The sequence below is a fragment of the Vidua chalybeata genome (assembly GCF_026979565.1).
Source record: "Vidua chalybeata isolate OUT-0048 chromosome W unlocalized genomic scaffold, bVidCha1 merged haplotype SUPER_W_unloc_2, whole genome shotgun sequence".
In the NCBI taxonomy this organism is placed as follows: domain Eukaryota; kingdom Metazoa; phylum Chordata; class Aves; order Passeriformes; family Viduidae; genus Vidua; species Vidua chalybeata.
Window position 1 is genome coordinate 1,292,607 of NW_026530331.1, and position 15,214 is coordinate 1,307,820.

Consider the following 15,214-nt stretch of genomic DNA (forward strand, 5'->3'; position numbering starts at 1 on the left):
TGTTGCTTAAATAAAGAGGTCTATACAGCCTTCTGACTGAGCCCTGGTGCTTTGTGCCGTGTGGGGCTCTATAGCAACAGGGGTCGGCAGTGAGGTTGGAACCAATAAAGGGACATAATTAGGAGTGGAAATCAGCAGGAAAGCCGTAATCAACAAAGAAACAGAGATAGGAGCAGGCGGCTCCAGAGTCACGGCAGGGACAGGAGTGATCACGGTCAGTATGGGCCGGAAGGGCTGAAACTCCTGACACAGGCAGGGAAGCTGATATGGGTAGGGAGACTGGAGCTCCTGGCATGAGCAGAGAAACTGGAGACAGGGAGAGGCAACATTGCCAGGGGGTCCCAGTCCCTTTTTCTGGCTCCCCGTCTCATTTCCCCATGAGAAATCCATTCCCCTGACATCCAATCCATTCCCCAACAACTTGAACGCCTCCCACTCTTCACAGCACAGAAAAATACAATTCACTTTCTTCCAGAAAAGTTACACTTTAAATCAACAATCTCTATCACATATACTTTCATTCATTCACACTTACTTGCTTTTATTTCTTTAATATGTCTCACTCACTCCCACTCACAACAGGACAACACAGAAATAAGGTACCTTTGTTCTCAAGTCACTTGTTAATATCCACCCACGGGTATTATAAAATCTCAAAATGTTATTGGCCAACCCTGGATGCTCTTGGGCATCTTTATCCCTCAATCCAGCTGTGTTGTTCAACTCTGGATGTTCTTGGGCATATCCTCAATCCAGCAGAATTTTGTTCACCCCTGGATGCTCTTGGGCATATGTAAGAGACGGTCCGAAGTTTCCCTCATCTCCCTCATGATCGTCGCAAGGACAGAGACTAAGACCCTGAAGACCCTGAATGGAGTTGTGGCCTGGTTGAGGTGGATGCTTGCCAAGTGATTATTTGCAGGTGTGCTTGCTGTGCCACCACGGTACACTGCTTTGAGCAGGGACTGGCAATTAGCGGCTTGTTCTGTACTCTTACACCTACTTCACGATCCCTGCTCATCACAATAGCCCATGAATTTCCCCACCTCTTGGCCAGATACCACTTGCTTTAGAGAACTTTGGTGATCCCCCACGGAAGATCCCTTTTCTGCCTCACGACCGCCATCAAGGACAAAGATTGAAAACCCCCCCCCGCCAAGGACTGAGACCGAGACCCTTAAAATTGTAAAACAGGGGCGCTAGCCTGACTGAAGTGGGATGTCTGCCAAGTGTTACCTGCGGATGTGTTCGCTGGACCAAGACTGGGTTCCCATGGGAACCAGTCCTGAAACAATGGGTCCTGCTCACTGCTGTGACTGGTTTGTCCTGTTCGGACTTGTTCTCATCAGACTTATTACCTGTTCCCTCGACATACTATGAAAGATCCCTAAGTTAACCAAAGACTTTGACATTCTCCCCAACGTGACAAGACGGATCTATTGGCCGGACCACAAGGATTTAATCTCTCTGTTGGTAGCTATTCCCCCTCCCCCTCTTTTTCTCTCTCTCTCTATCCTTTATCTCCTTTCTAATCCTTCTATCACATTTGCTGTGGGCACTCAATTAAAGGTGCATTTGTTTTGATTGATACTGAAAATCCCCTCTCTGTTTTTTTTGCACTCTGAGATCGGTAAAACGAACCATCACGACTCCCCCTTGTACTAGCGGATCATGACAGCATATAAATCCCTCAACCCAGCAGGTTCAATCCTGCATGCTCTTGGGCATATTTAGCCCTCAACCCAGCAGAATTTTTAGGGGCCCCCTCCACTTTTTATCCCACTTTCCCAGTAGATTGTGCCAGGAAAACCCTCGGCTCCCTCTCTCCAAGGGGTCCCACCCCTTCCCTGAGACCCAGTCCCAGTTACCCCGGGGGATTCTCTCACTCCTTTTATCTTTCGCTTCACCTCTTTACTGGCCGTTTTTCTCGTGAAAGAACGGAACCGCAGTGCAGGGGGACTCATTCACACTCACTTTGCAGGTCTGGAATAACCAGCCCGCGTCTCATTCACACACACATTCATCCCCCTGTACCTGCCTCCCCGAAGAGTACTTACAATCCCCTTTTCTTCTTTGACTCTTCATGCACAAGAATTTATGGGGCTACCGTGGTTTTAGGGAGCCTTTTTTTCCCTTTTCCTTTGCTTTATGTGTCTCCTTTTGGCCACCAGGTGTTCTACCTGCAACCGTCGATCACACCAGGAGAAACAGAGCGAGGCTGCCTAAACCTGGCAGGGCATGCCTTCCCCTCTCAAGATCTCCTGGTGGTCTCAGGAATGAGGTGCTGCATCCAGGACGAGCACCCATTTGTGAAAAACACATTCACTCTCCTGTGAAAACTTAAAAAGTTTATTAAAGGACAATAGGAGACAAGGACCATAAAGCAAAGGTTATTACGGCCGGGTGCATCTTGGCACTCAGCCAAGACCACATTGTTACCTTTGGGGATACCTCTTTGTTTCATCCTGGGTTTTGGGTTCAGATTTGGGGTTCTGGTCTTTGTTAGCTTACCGGTTCCATGTATCCTCGTGTGTCCCCCGTGTCTTCTCCCCCCCACGGAAGTTAGCCCCAGGCTGTTGGCCATTGGGTCTTCTCCCGTGCCACTCCTGTGACCACTCCCCCATCCGGTCCCCAGCAGTTCCGTGCTTGTCACCTCATTCCCTCAGTCCCACTGGCCCCGAAGCCCCGTGTCCGCCTCCATCGTGTGCCCATTGGCCGTTGTGGCAACGTCACAGCCACAGCATCTGTGTTCATTGGGCAGAGAGCTCCAGTCCTCCCGTCCCACCCCTATATCCCTCTGCGGCACCCCAGCCTCGGGGCCAGATTCGTCCAAGTGAGGCTGGGAGCGGCCGCGGCTTCTCCATTGTGGCTCCTGCAACCAATAAAGCGCCCAGCCGCAACACGGACAGGTTTGGACAATTCCCTGACTCTTTGTTTCCTTCCCTCGCGCCGACGACAAAAGGCGGACAGCCCACAAGGAGCGCAGCCGCAGAAGCGCCCGGAAGTAGCGGTGGCACCGACCCTGACGAGGAGCCGAGGTGCCGAGCAGCGTTCTCGGGAGCTGGTCGGGGCGGGAAAAGTGACGCGCCTGCCGTAACCCCTTAAATACCTTTTCCCTTACATCAGCCTGTTGCATATTCATAGACGCTTATGGATATCTATTAAACTAGTTTACATTTTCCAGGAACTATTTTACATGGCCCCTCCTCGGGTCCACCTTTTTAGAGCATGCGTGTTTCTTGGCTGTGGTTTTGGCTCCTTCTCTTTATCACTTCCAGTTTGGGCCTTGGTCTATGCTTTCTTCAGATGGTGAGTGCTGATGGTTGGCATATCTGTAGCAGGTGTCCTCATCATGTGTTCATTGGATGTTATCCCATCCAAGCAGGCATTTTAACACAAGCATAGCTATTTCACTAATATGTCTAAGCTTAATTAACAGTAGAAATACAAACTATATCTTTATAACAAAATTACTTTAACATCACACATATAAAATCCATTTTAATATTTGTGAAAAGCCAATATTATAATATCTATCTATAACAATATACAGTCAATCATCTTACAGTGCCACAAAATTCAAACAATCCTGTCATTCTAAATAATTTTCTCTCATTGCAATCTTCAGGAGAGTCGCACCTGCCTCGAGTGAAAGTCTGGATATGGGACCTAACCACTAATAAGTGGCAGGGCCCATGCAACCTTATCACTTGGGACCACGGGTATGCATGCATTCCCACAGATACTGGGGTACGGTGGATACCTGCAAGGTGTGTTTGCCCTGACTTGTGACATCAAAAACAGAATGTGACCAACATTTGAATGATGATCAAGATGCTGACCATCAATCAGATGGCCCCTCTACGAGAGGGGAATGAATACTCTATCTTTTTCTTTGTTTCTGGAAAAGGGTTGTTGACAAGTTAGACTGCCAGTTCTTTGAGCAGACTAATGATGCTTTGTTACTGTATTACAATTAGTTACTGATTTTTAGAATTAATGGTTGATTTTTATAAGAAGGAGCAACAAAGCTTGATTGTAAAGGATTTGATGGTACATGTTGGAAATCTCTCTGACCATTCTGAGTCAGCATCCGATTGAGGTTCTGATTGATAACTGGCAAATTGCTAAGGGAACCTCTTGAGCTGTGTTTGTTCTCCTTCCTGTAAAGGGCCCTGCAGGGGATTACAAATGCTGCCTCCTCCTTTAAACAAAAAGGGGGGACCTGTGGTTGCAACAGCCTGGTCAGAGAGAGAAAGCCAGATAAACTTTCCCAGGAATTGTTCTGGGGAGTTTTGACAAAGCTGAGAGAAGGAATTAAAACAATCTTGCAGCTGGTGTTTTGAACAGTTGTTTTCTCATGTTACCAAAGGGTGTTTCCTTAATTAGCCGATCATGTGAGGTGTGTTGATTAAAGGACCAATCAGGTCCACCTGTGTTGGAACAGTGTTTAAAAAGGAATGGGTTTCTAATAAACTGGATTATTAGCCTTCTGGAGACCTAGAGTCTATGTGTCACTCATTCATCTGTTCCTGACTCAACGGCGACACCTTCCCCAAGCAGCAGCTCTGACTGTCCTCCTCCAAAGCCGAGAGCAGAGAGGGCTAGTAGTTGCCCCAGTGTGTTGGTTTGAAAAGACAGGTGTCTACTAAGGAAGGCAGGAGCCTCCCCTTATGGAAATGTAAAATGGAAAATGTAAACCCCCTCCCTCTGAATTATTATAATTTTGATATTAAGGGGCTCTCAGGCAAAGATCTGGGACCAGGAATAACAGTTCTTTATTAGGGAAGGAAAAAAAATAAAAAATGCAGTAATGCAATACAACACTGACAGAGTCAGAATATGACCTGACACCCTGTGGGTCAGGGTGTTGATAGTAGTCTGATTAAATGGGGGCTGCAGTCCTCCTGGAGTGACAGATGTGGTTCTGTTGAATCAGTGATGCTGTAGAAGGGTGTAGTCTTCCTCTGAAGATCCAGTGGTGGAGTAGATGGGCCTGGTCTTCCTCTGGGAATCCAGTGGGAAAGGGCTGCTCCTCTGAGAATCCAGTGGAAAAGGCTGCCTGTGGTGTTCAAAAATCTCAGTTTATATCCAGGTAGGAATGCTTGGCTCCTCCCTCTGGGCGGAGCATCTCACAATGTAATTTTATCAGTCATGCAGTGAGACTCAATGACCCATTAATAGAAGGTATCTCCCCGGAGGGAGGATTGGTTGTGGAAGAGATAAAGAAAACTGCCCAATTAACAGAAGATAACCGCTCCACAGATAGGAATAGAATACACACACCCATTTCCAACCTAAGACACCCCAGACCCGTCTTTTATCAGCCCAATTCTTGCGGTATCTCTGCCCTACTGAGAGAAACCCTCAGATAAGAGACCTGCAGCCAGATGCTCTCCTCCTTGGAGCTTGGCCGCTTCTTTTGTTTTCCTTAAGTACCCAGTCGTTACTGTTTCCTAACAACTTATGGGACAAAATTCCCTAAGTAAAAAGGAAAGCATCTAACCCCCAACACTGGTAGAGATACAGCCTAAGAGTCTAAGATCAGTTCCATTTCCTGAACAAGCAGGATTTACTTTTTTTAAATTATGCATACAGAAAAGGGTTATTTCAGGCCGTTAATCTAGGGATTTGGGCAACAGGTTTATTGAAGGACTGTGGACGGAAGTGAAAAAGTATCACAACACTTATGCCACCCAGATACAAGACCAAGACATCAAACATGGTGATGTGGTTTAGGAACGGTACTCCCCAATTTAGTGGTCCCACTGAGACTCTCCAAACCACACTGATGCTTGCTTACCTCTCCCCTCCCCGTATGGCGAGTTGGAGAGGAGAATTGGAGGCACAAAAGGTAAAGATCACGGGTTGAGATAAGAACAATTTACTGGAAACAGCAACAAAATAATAAACAGCAACAGCAACAATACTAACGACAGAGGGACACTCAAGCATGTTTGTGAGAGTGTGCTACCTCTACACAGGAGTTCTACTTCTCAAAACAGGCAGAGGATATCAGAGGTAGGTGTAATAAACGGAGTTTCCCACCCTGGTATTCTTAGCATTCCCAGCTCCAACGTCACTTGAGCAAAATCAGTCCCTCCTTTCCAGATCTTCCACTTTTAGCCCTTTCTTCCCAACACCTGTTGTGCAGACATCTGTCCACTATGAAAGGAATGAGAAGGACATGTCTTTACAAACAAACGGTGGGTCTGCTGGTAGATAAAGCCAGATACTGAGAGGTGAAAGAAGCAGTGAGGGAAACAATAAATTCCAGAGGAATTCCACTAATTGACACAGACTGTTACTTACCCAAGGCTGTGCTAAATCCCTAGATTTAGAGAAAAAGAACAGAGACACAAGGGAAAAAAAAAAAAAGGGGGGGGGATACACATTAGAAAGGGGGTTTGAATTAGGACATTAGGGAAGTCTGTACCTCTGAAGTACCTCAGCCAATGGGGAAACAGAGAGGGAAATGCAGCTGGGAAATTAGGATAAAAAGAAGGCTGAGTCCTCTAACAATTTGAGAGACCCCATGGGAAATGCCCATGAGCTCTCCCTTTATTCAAATAAAGCTACAGGACTCCTCAGTCTCCTTTTAGGAAATAAACCTCTGGTGTTTGTGGATTAATTTTCCTGAGAAAATGGGGTCTCTTTTCTGGGATATTTCCATAGTCTGAGGGTGATGGGCAGCGAGCGGAGATGAAGGCGTGCCTCACCCAGTTTCGGTAATCAGCTCCCCTTGCTGCTGGCCAGCACTGGACCCCAGCACTGGATTTTTGTCTCTTCTTTTATCCCTTATTAAACTTTACAAAAATTCTTTATCTTGAACTCGGTTTTTCACAATACAGAAAGTGTATGTAAGAATGGATGATAAAAAGGCAAAGGCAAAGGCAAAGGTTATAAGAGAGTTTTTACAGCCCCAGAGGGATAAACCTCAGGACCCAAGGAGTCTCCCAGGATAGAAGGGACAAGGTCAGCCACAAGGAAGTGGGAGAAGCATTTTCTCCTCAGCAGGGGAGAGCCAACCCAAACAGCGGTTGGGGAGGAATCAGTGTGCTATCTGCAAGGCAGAGGGACACTGGAAGCAGGAATGTATGCAGAAACAGCTGGATCCTCAAGAGGAGGAAGTCCAGAAGATAATGGAGATGGATTGCTAGGGGTGTCAGGGGCTCTCATTATACCAGGGACCCACCACACTGGAGCCCTTACTAACTTTTCAGGTGGGTCTGGATCCAGAGGAGGTGTATTTCCTGGTAGACACAGGAGCCTCTCAAGCCACTTGGAATTTTATACCCAAGGGGGGAAAATTGTAAAAAAGATCTTTGATTTTTCAAGGGGTAAGTGGAAAGGATGAACGGGTGCGTTTTATTCAACCACTATTAGAAGATGTGAGGAATAGGTTTGAAATGCAAGAATGTCTGTTTGTTCCTTATTGTGATTGTAATTTACTGGGAAAGAATTTGATGGCTAAAGTGGGAATGCAAATTAGTATTGTGAAAAATTATACAGAGGATAACACTGTGGTAACTTTGTGTAAAATGTCTGAGAACACTTATGTCGCTGTTGAGGCAGAGACCGAATGAAAAGATTCAGTTCAGAAGGCAAGAGAAGAATCATAATCTTTATTCGCAGGAAGTAGCATTCCTTTTATAACCAGGATTGCTAAGGTGAAATATGATTGGTCTCAAAGTGAAAACCTTTCACACCATTGGTGCACTATGAATAGCACACTGTGGTAGAACATATCTATAAACAACATGAACAGAAAGAGAGATAATAATTGTTTTCATTCCTTCTCCTAACTTTCCCAGGCTAGGCCTGGGAGAATTCTCTCTCTTTTCTCTCTGACTGAACTGAGAATATCCACAGGCTTACGCTGAAATAAACCCAGAAGTGTGGGCAGCCCCAGGGAAATATGGAAAATTAGATATAAAGCCTCTCCAAATTACTCTGAGGCAACCAGGACAAGTGGTGTCTAAAAAGCAATACCCTATTTCAAGGGAAGGAAAGAAGGGGTGACAGCCTGTGGGAAAGACATGTCTGTGCTGTTCTTGTGAGCCAGCAAAGGCTTCCTGAAGATAAGGAAAGCCTCATATTATCTCTCTCAAGGAAGTTACCAAGGCTATCACCATAACAACGCGAAGAAAGAGAGAAAAAAAGTGTAAGCAAAAAATCTGGACTTTGGTTGGCTTACACCGTGGTGTGGGTCCTTTCACCTATTGAAAGCTTTGTTTCTTCTTTATGACCAATGGGCAGTGTATGTGTTCGTTAAGTAAATGTAAATATCTTGTAAAACTATAAAAGCAACATGTTGTTTTAATAAATAAGTCTAAACAGCCTTCTGAGAGTCCTGGTGCCTTGCGTTGTGTGGGGCTTAGTGAAAACAGCCTGTCATTGAGTCCTTGCTAAAAGCAGGTCTTTTGGAGCCATGTGTGTGTCCCTATAACACTCCTATCCTGCTGGTTAAGAAACCAGATGGAACCTTCAGAATTGTGCAGGATCTAAGAATGATAAATGAAATTGTCAAACCAAGGCATCCCACAGTTCTGGATCCCTATACCATCCTGAATCAGATCTCTTCTTCACATCAGTATAATTCAATCCTGTATTTGAAGGATGCTTTCTGGGGGTGTGTCCTGGGGTGACCTCATGATTCTGAATTGTATCCCCATCTGTCAGTTTAGCCCAGAAATAAGTTCTGCACCTTTAAGACTGGTTCCACGAGTGAAGGGAGGGGGAGAAGAAGCACAGTTTGTTTTGCAGAAACTACACTTGCTCCCCTGCATTTTTTTCTCACACAGACTGTGTTGTCTGCAGCACAGACAGCGAGAGAAAGACAGGGAGTTTTTCTTTGTTTTTTCACTGGTTTTCCTCCTTAACTACGGCAAGGAATGTTTTCCTAAGACTGTGTCTTTTTTCTTGGAACTGATTGGCCCTGCTCTGGACTGAAAACCCAGAAAAACACTGGAAGCTCACACCTGTGGCCCACCAGGGCCCAGGACGTGGCATTTTCCAGTGTAGGAGGGACTGATAAGAGACTGAGCGAGCCAAGCTACACCCCATAAAAAGGACTCTCTCTGAATTTGCCATCTCTTCAGAACGAGAGGTTCCATTGTTTAATATTATTATTTTTTTTAATGTTTGTGAGTACTTTGCTTGTTAAATAAATTTTTTTTTCACTTTTCTCCAAGGAGATTTATGTCTCCTGAACCGGTGGGGGGAGGGGCCGCTTGAATTTGCTTTCTAGAGCGACCTTTTCAGAGGTTTCCTCCCAAATTTGCCCTAAACCAGGACAGGGTGTTTGATTACCGAGGACAGTAAACGGTATTTTGCCTTTGAGTGGGAACAGGAAGAAGGAAGGAAAATGGTAAAACAACAATTGAGATGGACAGTCCTCCTGCAGGGATATACAGAGTTACCAGTTTTGTTTGGGCAAGCCTTGCAGAAAATATTAAGAGTTTACATGTCCTAGATTGCAAGGCAAAATGTATTCCATTTGCCATCTGTTAGATGTGTGGCAGTTATCTTCTGTTAATTGGGCAGTTTTTCTTTATCTCTTCCACAAACCAATTCTCCCCCAGGAAGACATCTGCTGTTAATGGCCTATTGAATGTGACTGCACGACTGATAAAAGTTCCAGCATCCCCTTGTGAGATGCTCGCTCAGAGAGAGGAGCCAAGCATTCCTAACTAGATATAATCTGAGTTTTTGAGACACCAGACTCAGCCTTTTCTGCTAGATCCCAAGAGGAACAGCTGGGGTTTTTTCCACTAGATCTTCAAAGAAAGACTACACCCTTCTACAAGATCACTGCTCCAATAGAACCACATCTGCCACTCCAGGAGGACTGCAGCCATTCCAATTTAGACTGCTATCAACACCCTGATCAAAAGGGTGCCAGGTTGTATTTTGACACTGTCAGTAGTTTTTCTTTTGTATTATTGCATGTATTTTGTTTTCTTTTTTCCCTTTTCCTAATAAATTGTATTTCTGACTTAGAGTCTCTCACTGGTTTTGCTTTCAAACCAGAACATTACACCACCCTCAGGAGTTAGATTATTGCAGTATGTGAATGATTTGCTTTTATCAGGGGAACAGGAAAAGGTGGTTGAAGAGGCTACTGTGAAGCTGCTTAATTTTCTTGCTAAAAAGGAACTTAGAGTGTTTGAAAAGAAAGTGCAGTTGGTTAAAAAAAAAATATATTTGGGACACATTTTGACTGGAAGGTTACGGTGTATTGATCCAGAAAGAATACAAGGAATTTTACAAGTACCATTACCCCAGACTTAAAAGAAAAAAAAAAATAGTTACGTCAGTTTTTCAGGGTTGTTGGGGTACTGCAGAGCATAAATTGAAAAATTTGCTGTTTTAGCCAGGCCTTTATATGATTTTTTTAACCCAAAACAGTCCTAATGTTGTGGCATGGACACCCAAAGGAAAGCAAAACTTTAGAAAATTAAAAGATAAATTGGTTAATGCCCTAGTCATAGCTCTTTCAAACTCAGAAAAGGAAATTGAGTTATATGTGGATGTTAAACACGGCCATGCTAAAGGAATTTTGGTACAAGAGCACAGGGGAACACGACAGCCTGTTGCTTATTTTTCTAAGCTGTTAGACCCAGTGGCCAGAGGCTGGCCTCACTGTCTGCAGAACTGTGCAGCCACAGCCTTGATGGTAACCAAGGCCCAAAACCTGACAATAAGAAGGTATCTGATTGCTAAAGTTTCACATCGAGTTAAAGCTTTGTTAACTGAAAGAACCTCTAAGTGAATGACCAGCACTCCGTTATTACAGTATGAATCTGTTGCTTTGTTCTTTTCTCTCTCGGACTTCCTTGTTTTCGCCCGGCTACTCTTTCCCGGGGCGCTGGCCAGGCGCTTCCGGGAGCAGCCAGAGAGAAGCAACAAACACCTTTGTGGGTTCATTTGATACGGACAGAGCTGTTTAGAGAGCGCGATCAAGACCGGGATAAAGAGACTCAAGAGACTGGACACTTGTTGTGCAGTCCAAAGTAGGTTGTATTTGCTCGAACGCCGCACGTACAAGTGACAATGATCAGGGGTCCGGACACAGGTTATATAGGGGAACATAAGAGATAAGGTGAAACCAATAGAACAATGCCCAGTGTGAATACATTATAGGTAAAATCCAATGGGAATAACTCCAGGGGGAAGGATGAATACACGTAAAAATACAGAATAGAAACTCCAGCTTTAGGTTTAGGAAACAGAAACTCCCATCTCAAATTCACAAAGCCTTTTTGCTCCATTTGCGTAGCTGCAGACTGCAACATGAATCTTTTTTAATGGAACAGGAGGACTTAGAATTGAGAAATGGGGATGGGTTTAACCCAGTCTCCTGTCTGAACAGCACTGAAGAGGGGGGCCAGGAAAAAAACCCATGACTGCATTCAAGCGATAGATCTCCAGACCCAGGCTAGGGAAGATTTACGAAACATTCTCTGGCCTGAGGGAGAAAATGTGTTTATTGATGGGTCTTCAAGGGTGATAGAAAAGAAGTGAGTTACAGGGTCAGCTCAGACAGCAGAGCTTTATGTGCTTGTAAGATCCTGTCAATTCTATCGGGACAAGATAGTGAATATTTTTACTGATTCTAAATATGCATATGGGGTGATACATGCATTTGGGAAATTAAGGGAAGAAAGAGGTTTATTAACCTGCAGGGGATTATTGTAAATGCCGGCGAAGCCAGTGGGAAGAAATGATGATGTCTGACTCCAGTTCAGAAGGCTGAATGATTTTTTTATTAAAACTATACTATAATACATTAATATACTATTTAAAGGAGATACTAAAACTACATACCTACTTTTTCTAACTACCATATCTAACTCACTTACAACTTGTGACCCTCTCCCTGGAGTCCAGACACAGAAGGATTTGATTGGCCATCAGGCTCAAACAATCCTCACCAGAATCCAGTCAAGCAATCACCCCAGGTAAACAATTCTCCAAACACATTCCACATGGGAAAAACAAGGAGCAGAAATAGAAATTGTTTTCTCTTTCTTTCCTCTGTGCTCCTCTATGAAAAATCCTGAAAGAGAGAAGAACGTGCCTGCCACAGGGGATAAACGTTAACTCACGAGAGATTAATTTCTTACCTATTGGAGGTGGTGAATTTACCAAAAGGGGTGGCAATAATACGCATTAGGGGACACCAGGCAGGGTACTCAGATGAAGCAATAGGTAACCAACTGGCTGATGAAGAGGCTCAGAAAGCTGCAATGTTGCCAGAAATCTTTAAGATCCTCCCCTCACTCACAGTAGCTCCACTGCTGCCAGAGAAACTGTCTTTTCCACCAGAGGAGCTTGAGATAATTAAAAAGAGTGGGACAGAGGAAAGAGGGGATAATTGGTTTACAAGGGATGGTAAACAGCAGATACAAAAAGCTCTGGCCTTACAGATATTAAAACAACTCAATGAAGGGAACCATTGGGGCTCTCGAGGATTGGCAGAAGCCTTCCTCAAAATGTATGTTACTGTGAGTCTTTTTACTTTGGCAAAGCGAGCTATTGAGGGTTGTTTGATTTGTGCTAAACCAATAACAGGGTTACAAAGAAAATTGCCAGGGGAGGGAGGCCTTGGGCTGTACGTCCCTTCCAAAGATGCCAGCTGGATTTTACTGAAATGCCCCGAGTGGCAAGGTTTAAATATCTCCTGGTAATAGTATGTCAGCTAACAGGGTGGCCAGAAGCATTTCCAACTGTTTCAGCAACTACAGGATCAGTTATTAAAGTATTTTTGGAACTAATAATTCCAAGATATGGGATTGTGGAAGCAATAGACTCAGAGGAATTAATTTTACAGGAAAAATTCTTCAAGGGGTTATGACTGCTTTAGGAATACAATGGAACCTCCATACCTATTGGCAACCCCAGAGCTCGGGCTGGGTTGAAAGAATGAATGGTGAAATAAAGAAACACTTGCTGGAGCTGGTGATAGAAATTAAGATGCCTTGGGTACGGCTCCTGCCACTGGCTTTAGCAAGAATAAGGGCCAGACCCAGGGGAGATATTCAATTATCTCCCTTTGAATTGATGTTTGGAATTCCTTACCCTTGTAATTCTCAACCTAGGGGGGTTGTGGAAATAAGTGATGTATATTTAAAACAATATGTGGCCAGGATACTGTGTCTTGTGAAATCTCTTCAACAGGAAGCTCAACTGGAACAGACCCTGCCTTTGGACTTTGTTGTTCGTAACATTCAACCAAGACATTGGGTCCTACTTAAGGAGTGAAAAGAAGCACCACTGGTGGCAAAGTGGCATGGATCCTTTCCAAGTGTTACTGATCACAGAAACAGCCGTCAAGACAGCTGAACACAGGTGGACTCATCACACTCGGGTCAAGGTCTCTGAGGCCCCAGATATTTGGACATGTTAGCTGGAAGAAAAGGACTGACACTGTAGGAGTGGACCGAGTTGCAGCTAGTGTGTCGACATCGGGGGAAGCCTTGTATGCCTACCCACAGACTGCTGAAATAGTCTGTATGGGTATCCCTCCTTTAGAATCTCCAGTCATTGGGGGGCTAATCCTTGCTGTCATTGTTTTCTTTATGTTAAGTTGTTTCTGTGCCTTCACTCTCCACAGGTGGTGTGGAAGACAGCGTGAGAATTAGATTAGGTGATTAGATTACACCGTTAGAATGTTTTTCTTAATAATCTTATCTTTATATTGTCAGTTAGGTTTGGGCCATAGGTGGGAGAATCATCTTCTAGTCCTAGGAGAAGTAGCAAAAACCTTTGACCTTAGCAATTGTTGGGTCTGTGGAGGGCCAGGAGGATCTGAAGACTGGCCATGGGTGGCCAGCCGAGTCGAACCTAAATGGTGGGTCAGCACCCTGAGTGAGGTCCATAATAGAACAGGATTTTGGGATGAGGAAGCAAGTCCATGGCAACTTTATTCTTCTGAAAGAGGCATTTATTGTCTAAATAGAACAGGAGGCGTACACATGGGAAAAAGTGTTTGTAACTGCACTTTGGGTTTAGATTGCTGGACCCCCAGCTGCCCTCCTTATGATTGTTCCAAATACTGAGGCAGATGGAATCAAACACATGTTAAGCTCACTAATGGTAGCTGGGTAAGGTGTTCCTACCATAATTACTGAAGGGATTCTTAAGGCTGTAAAGCAGTGGGGAAGGACAGTGTTTTGGACCACTTATTTTTAAGCTGCCCTTGAGATAATTCCACAAGTAGGACACATGTTGTCTGTGACTATCAGTGGAAGTGGCAACACCAGAATGGAACTCGAATCTTTTTTAATAAGTTCTGGTCCAGATCTAACAAAACAGATCTGGGATGTAACTGCAAGTGGAAACCTCATGTGGGAGCTTGGAAATGCAAATACTGTGATTCTTATGGTGGGGCAACTATTGCTGGAGGACTGTTAGGCCCAGGAAGCAAGCTGTATTTTGACCCACCAACTGATGATGAAAATTGAGAAGGTCCCTTTGCCAACAGGACCTGGATTTTGAAAGGGCATTATTGGATTTGTGGCCAACATGCTTACCGCAGGTTACCTCCAAACTGGTCAGGGATATGTTATATAGGGTATATTAGACTGTTGTTCTTTTTGCTACCACAAGTTCAGGGAAATCAGTTAGGAATCAAGGTATATGATGACCTAATTAGAGAAAAGCAGTCAATTGATGTAGCCCTGGCTGGAGGGAGCACCCAAAAGGGGCAAAAGATGAATGGCCACCTGAGCAAATCATACAACACTACGGACCAGCCACTTGGAATCCAAATTAATTAATATCAGGTGCCAGAGAACCCATTTATAATTTAAATCAGATCATTAGGTTACAAGCTGTCTTTGAAATGATAATCAACCAGACAGCTACAGCTCTTGACCTTCTTGCTGACCAATCTACTCAGATGAGAAATGCAATATTTCAACATTGGATGGTATTAGATTATTAGCAGAAGAAGGGGGAGTGTGTGAAAAATTAAATTACTCAAACTGTTGTTTGCAAATAGATGACAATGGAAAAGTGGTGAAAAAAATAACAAAGGGAATAAGAAAGTTAGCTCATGTACCAGTCAAAATGTGGAAAGGATGGGAATGGGATGTTTTGCTGGTTATCTGGTGGACTGTGGGTTAAATGAATGCTTTTTTTCATCTTATGTGCTATAGCAACTCTCATATTTTTACCATGCATAATCTCTTGCTTAGTACAACTTATT